This window comes from Podarcis raffonei, chromosome 3 (genome assembly GCF_027172205.1).
Source record: "Podarcis raffonei isolate rPodRaf1 chromosome 3, rPodRaf1.pri, whole genome shotgun sequence".
NCBI classification, from domain to species: domain Eukaryota; kingdom Metazoa; phylum Chordata; class Lepidosauria; order Squamata; family Lacertidae; genus Podarcis; species Podarcis raffonei.
The window spans coordinates 65,531,938-65,545,686 of record NC_070604.1 but is presented as its reverse complement, the minus strand read 5'-3'; the positions used below and the strand labels follow the sequence as shown (position 1 = coordinate 65,545,686).

At 44.2% G+C, this 13,749-nt stretch overlaps 1 non-coding gene across 1 annotated transcript; it reads right to left on the bottom strand.

The window, feature by feature from the left end:
- Positions 1–9,903: 9,903 nt before the first annotated feature.
- On the bottom strand, positions 9,904–9,986 carry TRNAL-UAA (transfer RNA leucine (anticodon UAA)). The gene has a single exon. It is a non-coding gene; the product is annotated as a tRNA-Leu (tRNA).
- Positions 9,987–13,749: the final 3,763 nt, after the last annotated feature.

Genomic DNA, 13,749 nt, shown 5'->3' with positions numbered 1-13,749 from the left:
GTAGGCCATCATGCAAGCAATAAGATAAAAAGAGGGTATGGACTTCAGCTTTCCAAGAGTATCACTCCATGAGTCTCTTGGGGGAAAGGAAAGAGACCAAATTATGTCATGAGTCTTGAGATGAGGAAATCTGCTCAGACTTTCACTCAACATGTGACTGCTTGAATTGCCAGGTACAACTGTCAAAGTCAAGTTTCACACGTAGAATGAGTTTGGATTCCATCCAGCCCAAACTCTCAGCCCTTCCCAGCTGTCCACACACACTATACGCACACTTAAGCAACCACAGCATACGTAATCGGTTCATATTCTAGTTGCCTTTCAAAGGTACTTTTGCTACAATGACTTCTGCCCAGAAAATATTCTAGACCCCTTGCCTCAGAATCTGCTCATATGCCAAGTCCACACATCTTTCCAGATATTGCACACATTAATTTCAAGAGAAATGGCCAGCCCACTTCAGCCCTTTCTGTAGAACCCTGAGCTTGTTTGAAGCAGGGCAGCCAACGCCTGCTCTCATCACATTCTGCTTCGAAGCAAAGCAAGCAAGGGTTTTTTTAATTAGAAACAAATCCAAGTAAGTTAAAAACAACAACAGAAGTGAGGTCACTGTTCTCTTGCCTTAAAATAACCAGTGACTATTCCACAAGCTACTACATATGTGTCTGGAGGGAGTGTAAGGCAGATAAGGAAGAAGGTGGCAGCTGCCTTCCACCTCAAGTGGAAGCAACAGGTGGTTTCCCCTACTCATTTTACCCACCAATTCCTCCATGCATAGGTGGGCACAACCAGGGCCATCAAACCCACTAGCACTTCTTCGCAGGAAAAGAATTAACTCTAGCCTAAGCCTCCTTTGATCCCCTTTCCACAAAATGCATGCAGGTAGTGAGATTTGTATCTCTGAAAAGCTAATGAGAAATTTGTGTTTCACAGAAGCTTTGAGTGCACCTAGAACTCCAAAGGTGAGCGAGACAGGCGACCATTTTGCAGAGCTTTTAAAGCTGTACCTGAAGGTTAATGCTCTTTTGGGAAGGAGGAGGCAAAGACAGTTAAAGACAGGGGCGCACACTTTCAGCGATTAAAGCCTCCTCGCATTTCAAGCATCCTACCACTGACAATCTAAGCTGGGCGCCCAGACCCACGTTCCAAATAGAATGGAAGGCTTTCCTGTATTATTATCCCATTCCAAAGAAGTTATCCGATGAAGCGGCCTCTCCGCCTCCAAAGCCTATGGCACACGACGAATTTGCCAACTCTTTTCAAGTGCTGCTCTTTTTTTCTGGAAATAGATCAGTAAGTCCACTATTGCCACGTGTGGCATAAGAAAAGCAGGAGGAGCACCAAGGAATTGGGTGATCCCCTTCGTCTCCCATAAGGGGTGGTGGAGAGAGAGAAGGGGGTTTGCTGCGACCTACGAGTCAGACTCCAATCCCCACGTGCATCCAGCTTCTTTGCAGAGTTTTGTCCCCAGCTGACTGCTCGTTTCCTGAGGAGAACTGCAACCCCTCACCAAACACCAGGCTTTGAAACTCTTGTCTGTCTGTGGTCTCCAATCCACCAGGCTCGCGGGGGGAGACGAGAGAGAGCGAGAGAGTGCGCGCTTCTTGGGCTGCTGCCCTTTTGTCCTCCCCTGCGCGGAATCGCATTACGCTCTTCGGCGTCGTCAATTATTCACCAGCTTACCTGCTGGAAAGAAGCAGGAGGAGAGAAGCGCCGGCCAGATCCGCTGCTGCCCCGGCCAAGTCAAATCACAGGCTCCATTCCGCGCAGGGCTGCTGCTTTCTCTCCCTCTCAGAGAGACAAAAGTAAAATGAAACCCAGCGCCGACAGCCTGAAGAAGTTGCTAAACCAAAACCCTCGGACCAAAAGAAAGTTTCGGCGTCCCAACTGCTCGCTCCGCGCCCCGAGGCTGCCTCTCGCTCCGCTCCCTGAGGCTGCCGGGGGAGGAGGAAGAGCCTCTCCCACCACCGCCCCCTCAGGGCGGACCCTCCCTCGCGCCCTCCTTCCCTCCCCGCCTCGGCTCCTCCTGGGCCCCCCGGGATTCCTCGCTCGCTAGGAGGGGAGGACGCGGCTGCGAAGGGCGGGCGATACAGCCAGCCTGCCTCGCCTCTCTCGCCTCAGCCACTTGGGCAGCCTGCGCCCCTCCTGCAACTTGGAGTTTGCACCACGACGACGCCTGGATAGGGACTCTCTCAGCGAACTTTTTTTCGCGGCGCCTGGAACTTTGTTCCTGGAACGCGCGCGCGCGCAGCCACCCGCTCTGCCTCCCTCCCTCCTTCCTTCCCTCGTCGGAGCTGCAGCGCCACACTCTAGCGCTGGGAACGCGGCGTGGCAGCGTCACGTGGCCTGCCGGCCTGCCAATCAACTCGGACCCCCTTTCCTGTGCCTGGGGCGCCCGACCGAGCGTGGGACTCTTCGACAGGAGGCTTGCGGGTTCGAGCCCCGCTTAGGGCAGAAGATGTCTGCATTGCAGGGGGTTGGGCTAGATGACCCTCGTGGTGTCCCACCCTCCCAACGCTACAGTTTTATGATTCTAGGACCGCACTCGCCCAAGGAGATCGGTGGGTCACCTGCTACCCCTTCGGAGGAGAAACTCAAGATTGCCCAGAGCTGGAATCCTTTGCTGCCTTTCCCTTAAAGGCACACCCAACTAAGAAATTGTGCAGCCAGGTCATAGACTAGCTTGCTCAGAAATGCATGTCTCGCTGTGCTGGAGAGGGGATTCAGTCCGTAGCTGGGCGTGTTTAGGATTGAGGCACTGAACTGGCATGTGTGATGGGAGGCCACAGTCCTATGAAGGCTTGCTTACCAAAGAGTAAAGCCCCACTGAGCACAGTGGGCCTTGTTTTCGAGGAAGCATGCATGGATCACAGCCACAGTGAGAGTTTACCTTGCAAAACCTTTGCTTGAAACACCAGATGCCCTTGTGCTTGCATATATATATATATATATATATATATATATATATCTCCTGCCTTTCTCCGAGGTGGCTCACAGCATGAATTAAAGCAAGTACAGCTAAAACACACACAATATATGTGTGTGTATATATATATATATATATATATATATATATATATATATATATTAAAGAAACAAATAAATAGCTATTAATAACAGCACTGAAGACACTTAAAACCATTTAAAAAGGAGGAAGAATGAGTAGTTGATATATAATAATTGGACAAATGAGAGCCAACAGAGTGTTCAATAATTGTCCTATCAAAACTTGATATTTTGAATCCTCCTGTCAGATGAAACCACTAACCAAGGCCTATAATCACAGCTACGTTGTAGCAACTGAAAGTTACTGTCTGCCCATGGTAAATTTAGTAATACAAAGTAGCAGATTTCATCTCTTAATGTTACTATTTTTACTACAACTCTTCAAAACACATTTTATAAAGTTTGCAGGAGCAATTACATTGGCAGGAAATCTAAGTTGCCTGCTTCTGTCCTATTTGTTTGTTTTATCATTATATAAACTCCGCCTCTCATTTAACAATCCTGGGGTGGGTTACACACAAATTCAGCCGCAACATTATTCAATACAATATAGAATAACTGTTCTAAATGGGGTTGCACTTAAAGGAACAGGTACACAGTTTAGGAGTTCTCTTGAAACCATGGAGGCCCAAGCTGGAGTCTATGCCGAAGAATGCCTCTCACCAGCTTTGGCTGGTGCATCAGCTGCACCCTCTCCAAATCTGTTCCAGAGTGCTGGGGGAACTCTTAGAAAATGTTCAGGGAGAGGAAAGGCAGAGGACATTCCATGGTGCAAAGGAAAATTATCGTGGTCACTGAACGAGAGACTTAGTGCTATGTTGGATTCCACCCCATGAGCTTTTCAAGGCTCAGATGAATTCTACTGCATCCAGCTTTCATCCAGATTTATTCAGAAAGTGATGTGTGTACATGTACACTTTCTCTTTCAGTTTCTTGGGAAGAAGAGATGCTGATATGAGAGTAGTGTGCTGTGGGGGTGACACCCACAGGACTCACTCAAAAATCCATAGGTATCTATGGGCCTGAAAAGGCTGGTGACCTGTTCTGGCATCTTGTCTGTAATACAGTACTGTATATTTTTTTTGTTCGACTTAAATCTGTAAGAATTAGACCTCATTGACTCATCTACACATAATGAAATGCAGTGCTCGGTGCTTAGTATTTTGAATTGTTTAAAGCTCGTTGTAAGATCTGCCAGCATTTGAAAAGAAGAACCATAAGAACATTTACAGACAAGATATGTACCTATTGTTGTTGTTGTTTATGCCCATTTTCTAAGTGCAAATGTAAGTTTTAGACACGAATCTATTGTTCTGTACAAATGCAATTTGAACATGTAACTAAAACTGAATTGTAATACAGCAGTACGTAGTGATAGAGCAGTATCAAGATAGAAACATCAGTGTCTTGAACAGTGACTGATTTGTTTTCCCAAAGAGAAGGAAACTTGTTTTGTTGAATTGCACAAATTAGGCATTTACCCTACTAAAACCTGCTCAGTGCTGCACTTAGGAACATAATAAACTTCCTTACATTGAGCCATCACTGGTCTATCCAGCAGATCTCCAGGGATCCTTCCCAATCCTACCTGTTAATGCCAAAGATTCAACTTGGGATCTTCAGCATGCAAAGGAGGTACTCTACCATTGAGCCACTACTCTTCTTTATTACCAGGGAACCCCTGAGGGCATTGTATCAGCCTCCAGCAACTATAAGAATAGATAAAAGTTTAAGAAGCTATGGTACATATTAAACATATAGCAATAATGTCCCCCAATCACATTGTGTTCCAGTCTATACCAGAACCAGTTTATACTGTGCCTCAACCCTAAACTTTGCCCTCTCACTGGTAGCAACTTTCACCAGTGACAAATATAAGAACATAGGAAGATGTATGATACTGAGTCAGAACATCGGCCTACCTTGCTCAGCATCATCTAGTAGTCTGATGGACAGCGGCTCTTCAGGATTTCAGAAAGGTTTATTCCAGCCCTACCTGGAAATGTCATGGATTGAACTTGGGACCTTCTGTGGGCAAAGCAGTTTTTCCAAGAACTGGCCTTTGGCCTTTCTCCTATATGTGTAACAAAACCCAACTGTTTGATTATTTTGAAATGAAATGCTGAGATGTTGAGTGGCAAGCAGGGAGGGGTGGGTGACTACTGGAATTTGCTGTTTATGTGCTTTAAATTGACATATTTTCTGCTCTGAGTCCCTCCTCAAAACTGCTCCCCTTCCTGCAGGAAGCCTACACTGGGCAAAGTAGCTGGAAAGTTTTGAGTGGGAAAATGGCAGCTAGTTCCTCTTGTCCCCTAGCCAGATTCTCTACTCAAAATGAAGCTGTCCAAAGACTGGTTTCATTACATTTCATATGTTAACTGTGGGAGCCTCTATGTTAGGAGCCTATTTGTAACATGCATTTGCACCTCAGCCGACAACCCCTTGGATTATTTTTAAAGGATTCCTTAAGCTCTAATGACACCCCTGGAGTGATTTGTTATCTTTGTAAAAGATAACAAGCCCCTTAAGAACATTGTATAGAAATTCCCTTAATGAGCAGTTATAACCACCACCAGTTTGCCTTCCTGTCAAAAGCTTCTTAACAAGGTGGATAATTTCAACTGGCAACAATAACACTTCTCTTTAGAAAGCAAGCTTTTGTTCAGTACTATAAATGCAAGTTTTGTTCCATTGCATTTTATTGTTCTGTTAGCTTCACACCTGTTTTGTGCTCAGTTTGGTATGAGTTATGTGTTACACTGCATATATAACTATTCCGTTGAAAAAATGCCATCTGTCTCTTGTTTAACTGGGAAAGGAAATTGTGCTCATTCAGTGGTTCTTGTAACCCTTATATAAAACAAAGAAAATTGCCTTGATCAGACTCTGAAGTAACTGGAGTTTAAACTGACATATTGAATCACACCTATTTTGCAGATCATTAGTGTATCTGACTGCACCAGTTAATAATTATTGTTGTTAGGATGGAAGGCTGAAAATTAAAAGAACCAGATAAACCAGAGAAGATTACAATCCACATTACCAGTCAACTTGTGTGCACATGCGCGCACACAAACACACCTTCAGTTTATTTTCTTATGGAGATATGATGAAAAACACGTGCAGGTTGTATTTGCTCAATAAAAAACCAAACATGTTAATGTTCTAGCCAATTAGCTTAAATGTACTTGGATGCCTGATTGGCAAGCATTGGTACTTAATAAGCATTGTTAGAATGTTTAAGGGAAAATAGTATGATAGTAAGCATATTAGACTACTTGTAAATGGGTATTAGACTGCTCAAAATCTACTTTTAAATACACACCCCAAAAACATTTATGGCTGTAAGCATGACTGGGAGTGGGGGTGGGTCCCAGGGGGGGGCACACATAAGCTGCTTTCTCATTCCTAAACCACTGACTCAGTTTTTGTTTTGTGCTTTGTTTGGACCAAGAGATGGAGAATTAACCTAACCCCTGTCACTTCCTTCTCCAGTGGGTTAGCTGAAAAGGCACAGGAATGTGGCAGGGGGAAGGAATGTTAGCAGTTTACCTACTCCAGATAAGGAGATTCACGCATGTAAAGAGTTTTCTGTGCAAATTGCACATTACAGTACTTATTGTTCCAAACCTTTTACCGTAAGTTAACATTACAAAGTTAACATTACCGTAAGTTAACATTGCAAAGCATCAGCAAGCATGTACAATTTTTTTTACTATGGGAAAAAAAAGAAAGGAAAATAACACAACAGCAGCATTTGGGACTTTTTAGTTAAGAGGAAAGGCATGTAAGAGGCGACATGATAGAAGTTCCTAAAATGATGCATGGCATAGATAAAATGGACAGAGAGAAGTTTTTCTCCCTCTGTCATAACACTAGAACTCAGGGACATTAAGCTGAATGTTGGAAGATTCAGGGCAGACAAATGAAAGTTTTTCTTCATGCAGCAAATATGGAACTTGCTCCCACAGGAGGCAGTGCTGTCTTTAAGAGAGGATTAGACCATGGGTTGGCAAACTTAGGGCCATGGGCTAGATCAGGCCCAATTGCCTTCTAAATCTGGCCCACAGATGGTCCGGGAATCAGCGTGTGGATCGCCAGCCCATAGGTTCTTTCCTCTCCCTCCCTCTCCCTCACATGGTGCCAGCTCCTCCTCCTCCCTCCCTCCTCCTGGCTTCTCCCCGTCCTGTCTAAAGGAGGAAGGGGGCTGGGCTTTGTTGGTGCCAGCCCCTCTCTGGAGCCCTTTCGCGCACCGCTCATTGTTTTTCCACTGCTGCCGCCAGGCCATGCCACTCGAAAGACACAGGAGCCACAGTTGGCTGAGCGTCCCTCTCAAGTGGCCGACATTTAAAGCAGCCCCTCTCCGGAGCCCTTTCATGCACCTCTGATCGTCCCTCGTTCATTTTTCTCTCTCCAAAATATAGTCCATCCCCCCACAAGGTCTGAGGGACAATTGACTGGCCCCCTGCTGAAAAGGTTTGAGGACCCCTGGATTAGACATATTCATGGAGATAAAGGCTATCAGTGGCTACTATGCTCTGCCTCAGAAGCAGACTGCTTCTCTAGGGTTCGAGACACTATTCTTCAGAATACCAGTTGTTGGAAACTGCAGAAAGGGACAATGCTTTTCACACAGTTCCTGCTTGCAGGTTTCCCATACGCATCTGGCTAACCACTGTGAGAACAGGCTGCTGGACTAGACGGGCCATTGGTCTGATCCGGCAGGCTCTTTGTATGTTCTTAAATGTTGCTGTCAGTTCTACTGTTCCTCTGATAACTGCATTCCAGGGTGAAACACGGGCAGCTTATTCTGATGGATGCAGCACTCAGGAGCTTCTCGACTTGCAGATTTTTAAGGAACATAACAAATCTCTCCAGAAGGGTCATTAGAGGTTAAGGAATGCCAGCTTAGTCCAACAACATCTGGAAGGCCACAGGTTAGCCACCCCTCCTATACCCAGTTCCACATGGTTTGGCATTAATTAAAAATATTACCCCCCCATGTGGCAGCCCCTTCAGGACAGAGTTAAAATATTTTAGATGAGATTCAGAGGCTTGTGATAACCTGTGTGAGTGCTTTGCCTGTGCAGCATCTCATATTGTTCATCTCTGACAAAGAACCACAATTGTGTTAAAGAACTTTTAATTCTAGCAGAGGTTTGGCAGGATCTGAGCCTCCCTCCCTTCAGCTGTCTTTTAAAAACTTCTTATTGTTTATACAGTGGTACCTTGGGTTACATATGCTTCATACGCTTCAGGTTACAGACTCCGGTAACCCAGAAATAGTACCTCGAGTTAAGAACTTTGCTTCAGGCTAAGAACAGAAATCATGCTCCGGCAGCATGGCGGCAGAAGAAGGCCCCATTAGCTAAAGTGGTGCTTCAAGTTAAGAACAGTTTCAGGTTAAGAACGGACCTCCGGAACGAATTAAGTACTTAACCTGAGGTACCACTGTACAGGCCTTTACAACATGATCCCCCCCCCTTTAACCAAGCAGTATTTACTGATATTATTTGTTTAATTACATTTATATCCCGCCTTTCCTCCAAGGAAGCTGGAGGTGGCCTGCATAGTTCTCCTCAACATTTTATCCTCACAACAACCCTGTGAGGTAGGTTATTCTGAGAGGGTGTTGGCTGAAGGTCATCACAGATGTTTTTAATAATTTTTTATGGTTCCTTTGCTGGTTTTATCCTTATATACAGTATTTTATGAAAGAGCAGACTATGAATTTGTAAATAAATAAAAACAAATAAAATAAAAACTTCGACTGACTTATAAAGTATTATAATAGCGATTAGCTGCACCTAGCCAGTAGGTGTCACTCTTCTAAACACATTTGATATTGTGTTGCCTTTCAGGATGGGATTAAGAATTTACCGCCAACTCACCTCCGTATTTTGCCATTCGCTTATCACGATTAAATCGTCATGAAGTGTGTTAGCCAGATGGGCTCAGCCAGATGGGCGGGCTACAAATAATAAATTATTATTATTAAATTATTATTAGCTGACCAGCCCTCCATTGTGATATGTAATAGAGCAACTGGATCGTCACCACACTGCTACTTGTGACCTACATTTTACAATTCACTTATTTTTTTTCTGCTGTTGCCCTTATAATTTGTGTGATTATTATGTCCCTACTGTGGCTTCGTGACACTGCATTTGGCACTGATTTTTTTGTAACAGAATCGTTAACATGTTATATATCTTGTAATTAACGTTACATAACCAGTTGGGCTTCTTCATTTTTTGCTTGTTGGCTGTGAGCGCTCTCTCCCCCGCTTCTCCCCGCCAGAATTATTCTCTGTTGTCAGCTTGAAAATGCAGGTTTCTGTGCAAATAAAGGTGGCATCCGTGAACAAGAGTTTTCTTTGGATCTCAGGAAGGTTTGGACCCCGTTTTCAGGACAGAGAAGTGCAAGTCCACAAAATTATACCGACACACTTGTAGTTTCTACACAGATCTTTCCCCCCATGCACTCTATAACGATTTTTTTACGGGCAAATGCTGCTTATTTGCTTTCATTCTTGTTGCAGGGCAGCACGTGCCATTTAAGTTTTGCGAAAAATATTTAGCAGATCTCCGGCTTTAATCTCTGGTTCGCATGGACTGATGGAAGTTATATTTGCACGGAGACCCAGTTAAAATTAAATGCACTAAACGGCAGCGCTTCCCTCCCATGATTCCTAATAATATGCATCCTTTGCACACCTTCCTTTCAGGTTAGCTTTGCTGCACAGGCGCGGAAGCGGCTCTCGGCCCGTCCCTCCCGGGCAACTGCTCAGTCCCAGCGGCTGCCGTAAAGAGGCTGAAGCTCGCCCAGGAGGTTTTCCCCTGTCTACGTGCTTCCTCCTTTTTAATTTACCGAGAGCCGGAGAGTAAAAAAACCAACTACCAGGAGTGGGGTTCGAACCCACGCGGACATGCGTCCATTGGATCTTAAGTCCAACGCCTTAACCACTCGGCCATCCTGGTGCGGTTACAAGCCCTGCACGCGGGCACTCCTATATAGAACAACAGGCTCTGCAGCACGGTGCGCTCGACCCGCCGCTGCTCCTTCCCCAGCCGCGGTCCCGGCGGCCCCACCTTCAGAGCGAGGGGGGAAAAGAACGCTCGGCAGCTGCAAAACGGCTTCCCCTTGCCGCTCTCCCCTCTCGCCTGCTCTTCGAGCATTCTTGAATCCGAGCGCGGGAGGGCGCAGGAAGCGAAGGAAGGAGCCGGCGGAACCCGGATTACCAGAAGTTAAGGGGGGGGGGAATGAAAGAAAGAGACGCGAGCGGGCGGTGATCCGCGTCACAAACCACCTGGATCCGTATCAATGAGTGTATTTCCTCGCCCCTCATATGGGAAACGAATAATATTTTAAGACTTTAAAAATATTTTAAGTGGTTGTGCCGGTTCAGCATTTCCTACTCACGAGGAAGCCTATTGCAAAGCAGGGCTGTCAAACCGATAAAAACAAAGAAGAATGGGTTCATTTGTTGAAGAGACATTTATATGCAAAACCTACAGCTTTCAGTCTCCAAAGAAGCGGTTTGTGCATAGATCATGCGGACCAATGTGGGTACAAATCCCCAAAACACTACTGTATGTATTTGGAGCCTCAGTAGTATAAAAACAATCGCGATCCTCGAAACAAGATCAAGAAGGGACAAGAAGAGAAGCAAGCAGCCTAAACTTTCTAGGAATCAGCAACGTGGTGGTGGTGCGGGAGCTGCTCTTGCCCCCATGTCCTGCTTGGGTTCTTTGCAGTTTGCAGGGGCAGATCCAAGAAATTTTGGCACCTGAGACGAATCACCAAATAGAGGTCCCTCCCTCGCTGCCAAGGAAGAAAGGAGGGAATGAAGACCTGCGTTGGGATCTGCTGCCCCTGTGGATCCTGTGCTGCACCCCGAGTCGATCACCTCACCATGCTCCCTGCTGGTTTGGTGGAATCTCCTGCCTCTAAGGGAAGGGAGTGCCATAACTGGGGGGCAACTAGGGAAATGGCCCTGCTCAAGAACCACATCCCTCAAGCTGCTGTCATTAGTGGAATCATTTTTTTTTAAAAAAAAACCTCCTCATCTCATCTGTAAAAATATAAATTTCTTAGAAAAATGAGTTAAGGTCCAAAGATCAGCTCAGCCAAGCCAAAGGAGCTTTTCTCAACATCAGGTCGCTTTCAGTAGCTGCATGCACACCACACAAGGGCATTTCCCACCAAACAAAGAATTATGGGAACTGTACTTGTTTAAGGGTGCAGAGAACTGTTGCTCTGTGAGGGGCAAACTACAGTTCCCAGTATTCTTGGTGTGTTTATGTGTGCACACTTTAAATGTTAATGTCACATAACAAACTGCTTTTGAAACAGAAGGGACTTTGAAAAGCAGCTTACAGTGGTACCCCGGGTTACATACGCTTCAGGTTACAGACTCCTCTAACCCAGAAATATGACCTCGGGTTAAGAACTTTGCTTCAGGATGAGAACAGAAATCGTGCTCCGGCAGGGCAGCAGAAGCAGGAGGCCCCATTAGCTAAAGTGGTGCTTCAGGTTAAGAACAGTTTCAGGTTAAGAACAGACCTCCAGAACGAATTAAGTTCTTAACCCAAGGTACCACTATATTTGCAATTTGGCATGTGAAGGATGCCTCTCAAACATAAAAAGGGGGGGGGAGGGATACCAGGCATGCTTCAGTCCTTTGGTGCACTTAGAAAGGCTCTCTGTATATCTGCCTTTCTAGGTGTGTCTCTGAGCATGTGGGAAGGTAGTAATTTAGAAAAAAAATGTCCTATGGACAAGGGAGAATTAATGGATATACAGGAAGCCTACTACCCATATTAAGCAACAGTGTGGATGAGCCTTATTTTGTCATGTAATAATTCCATGCATGTTTAATCAAAAAAAGGGCTGCAATCCTATTCACACTTTCCTGGAAGACTTCTGATGCACTGTGTTAAAAACTTTTATCAGTTTAATTCTGATTAACCTGAAATAATAACTACCAATAATTCTGTCTTCACAATGTAGCTAGGATGGTTTAGAATCTCATTCCACCAATAAGAGCTTACTGAAAGACTGGAGGAAACGCACTGTTCCATTACCCCCAAACCATGTTGAATTAACCACAGACTGATTAAACTTAAATGTGCTTTTGGTGTGTTTAAACTGTACCTAATTTGCATTATATATTTTAATATGCATAAAGCTTAATGAGGCTAGAAATTTATTTGAAGTGGCCTGCCATTCATTAATGAGTGTTTTAAAAAGAAAAGAAAAGAAAAAGATTGTTGTCTCTTTTTTTCTTGATTTTGAAGGGTAAAAAAAAAAAAGAGTTGTGGTACAATGCATTTCCTGGCAAAACTGTGGTTTTGTTAAGGAAACTAAGAACCGTTTAGAAGTGACCTTAAAGTACTGCAGTAATGAAAAGGCCTTCAGTTCATCAGTAAGCAAATGGAAAAAGCAAACCATCTAGTTTCTTACAACAAATGGCCCTTAAACAGTTGCTGGCACTTTAACTTTATATTCATCTCTTTGCTCCCAACTTTATTAAAATTAAAGACTAAAATCCAGGTTTCCAGAATGCATCATTATTCTGTAAATTGTAAACAGCTTTTCCGTGGCCAAGAAATCCTAAATAAAATATTGTTATTATTATTTATTAAATTTGTCAGTCACTCCTTTTTGTTCAAGGCAACCCAAAGCAATTTAGTTATATTAGAGTTGTATTATGTGCCTTTCCAAGTAAGTTCCAAAATATTTCCTTTAAAAGTTTCTTTCCAAAGTTTCCCTCTTCCCCCTAGCATAAGAGAAGACCACACATTTGGAAAGTTAAAAATTGTTTACTGAAAACTCTGCAAAGGTCAGATTAATGTACTTCATAAAGTTGCACAGGCAGTAAAATTTGACTTAGTTACAAAGTGGTGAAAGTTCCTAAATTATTTGTATAGGAACTCAAGAGTGGCTTTAGAGAGCCATGTGGCTGAGCTGGAGCAACCAGCGCAAACATCTTCACATACTGAGGTACACTGGGGGAGAACAAAAGCTTGATCACCTAATTCTTCCCAATGTGAGGGGAAGTGGACATAGCTAAGGTAGGCAGGACAGCTCACTCTATGGTATTAACCCCTTCATTAGACCTGGTTATATGAGGATGGTCATCCCACAGGAAAGGTATGTGACAACACTGGGATGGGGAGTCGTGTGAACACTCCTACATTAATATGGAGACAGACAGTAGCAAATCTTAGACTAGCCAATTTTATTTTGAAGGAAGAGCAGCACATGGAGCACCAACTGGGGCATGCTCCTGATCAGGATTCTGCACACAAAATTACCCCATGGCTGCCATTTGCCTTCAAAGGTGCTGTTTGTAGTAAAAGACACCTTCAGGAGCAATTAGCAAGCAGGGTTGTTGTTTTTTACATGAAACCAGTGCAGGTTTTTCAGCTTTCAGCTACTGGGAAATTCAATTTCAAAATTCCTTAAATATTAGCAATATGCCAACAACAACAAAAATATTTCCAGTCTCTTGTGTAAGCAAGAATCTACAAATAGTTGTAACTTCTTCCACATCCTGTGTGAACGCTACCATGTATCTTTGTTTGAGTGCAAGCTCAATGACTAGGAAATGATAAAACGCAAGTCACTTAAAATATCCAGAGCTGGTGAGTGCTGCTTAGTGATAGAAGGACATACAGTGGTACCTCAGGTTACATACGCTTCAGGTTACAGACTCTGCTAACCCAGAAATAGTACTTT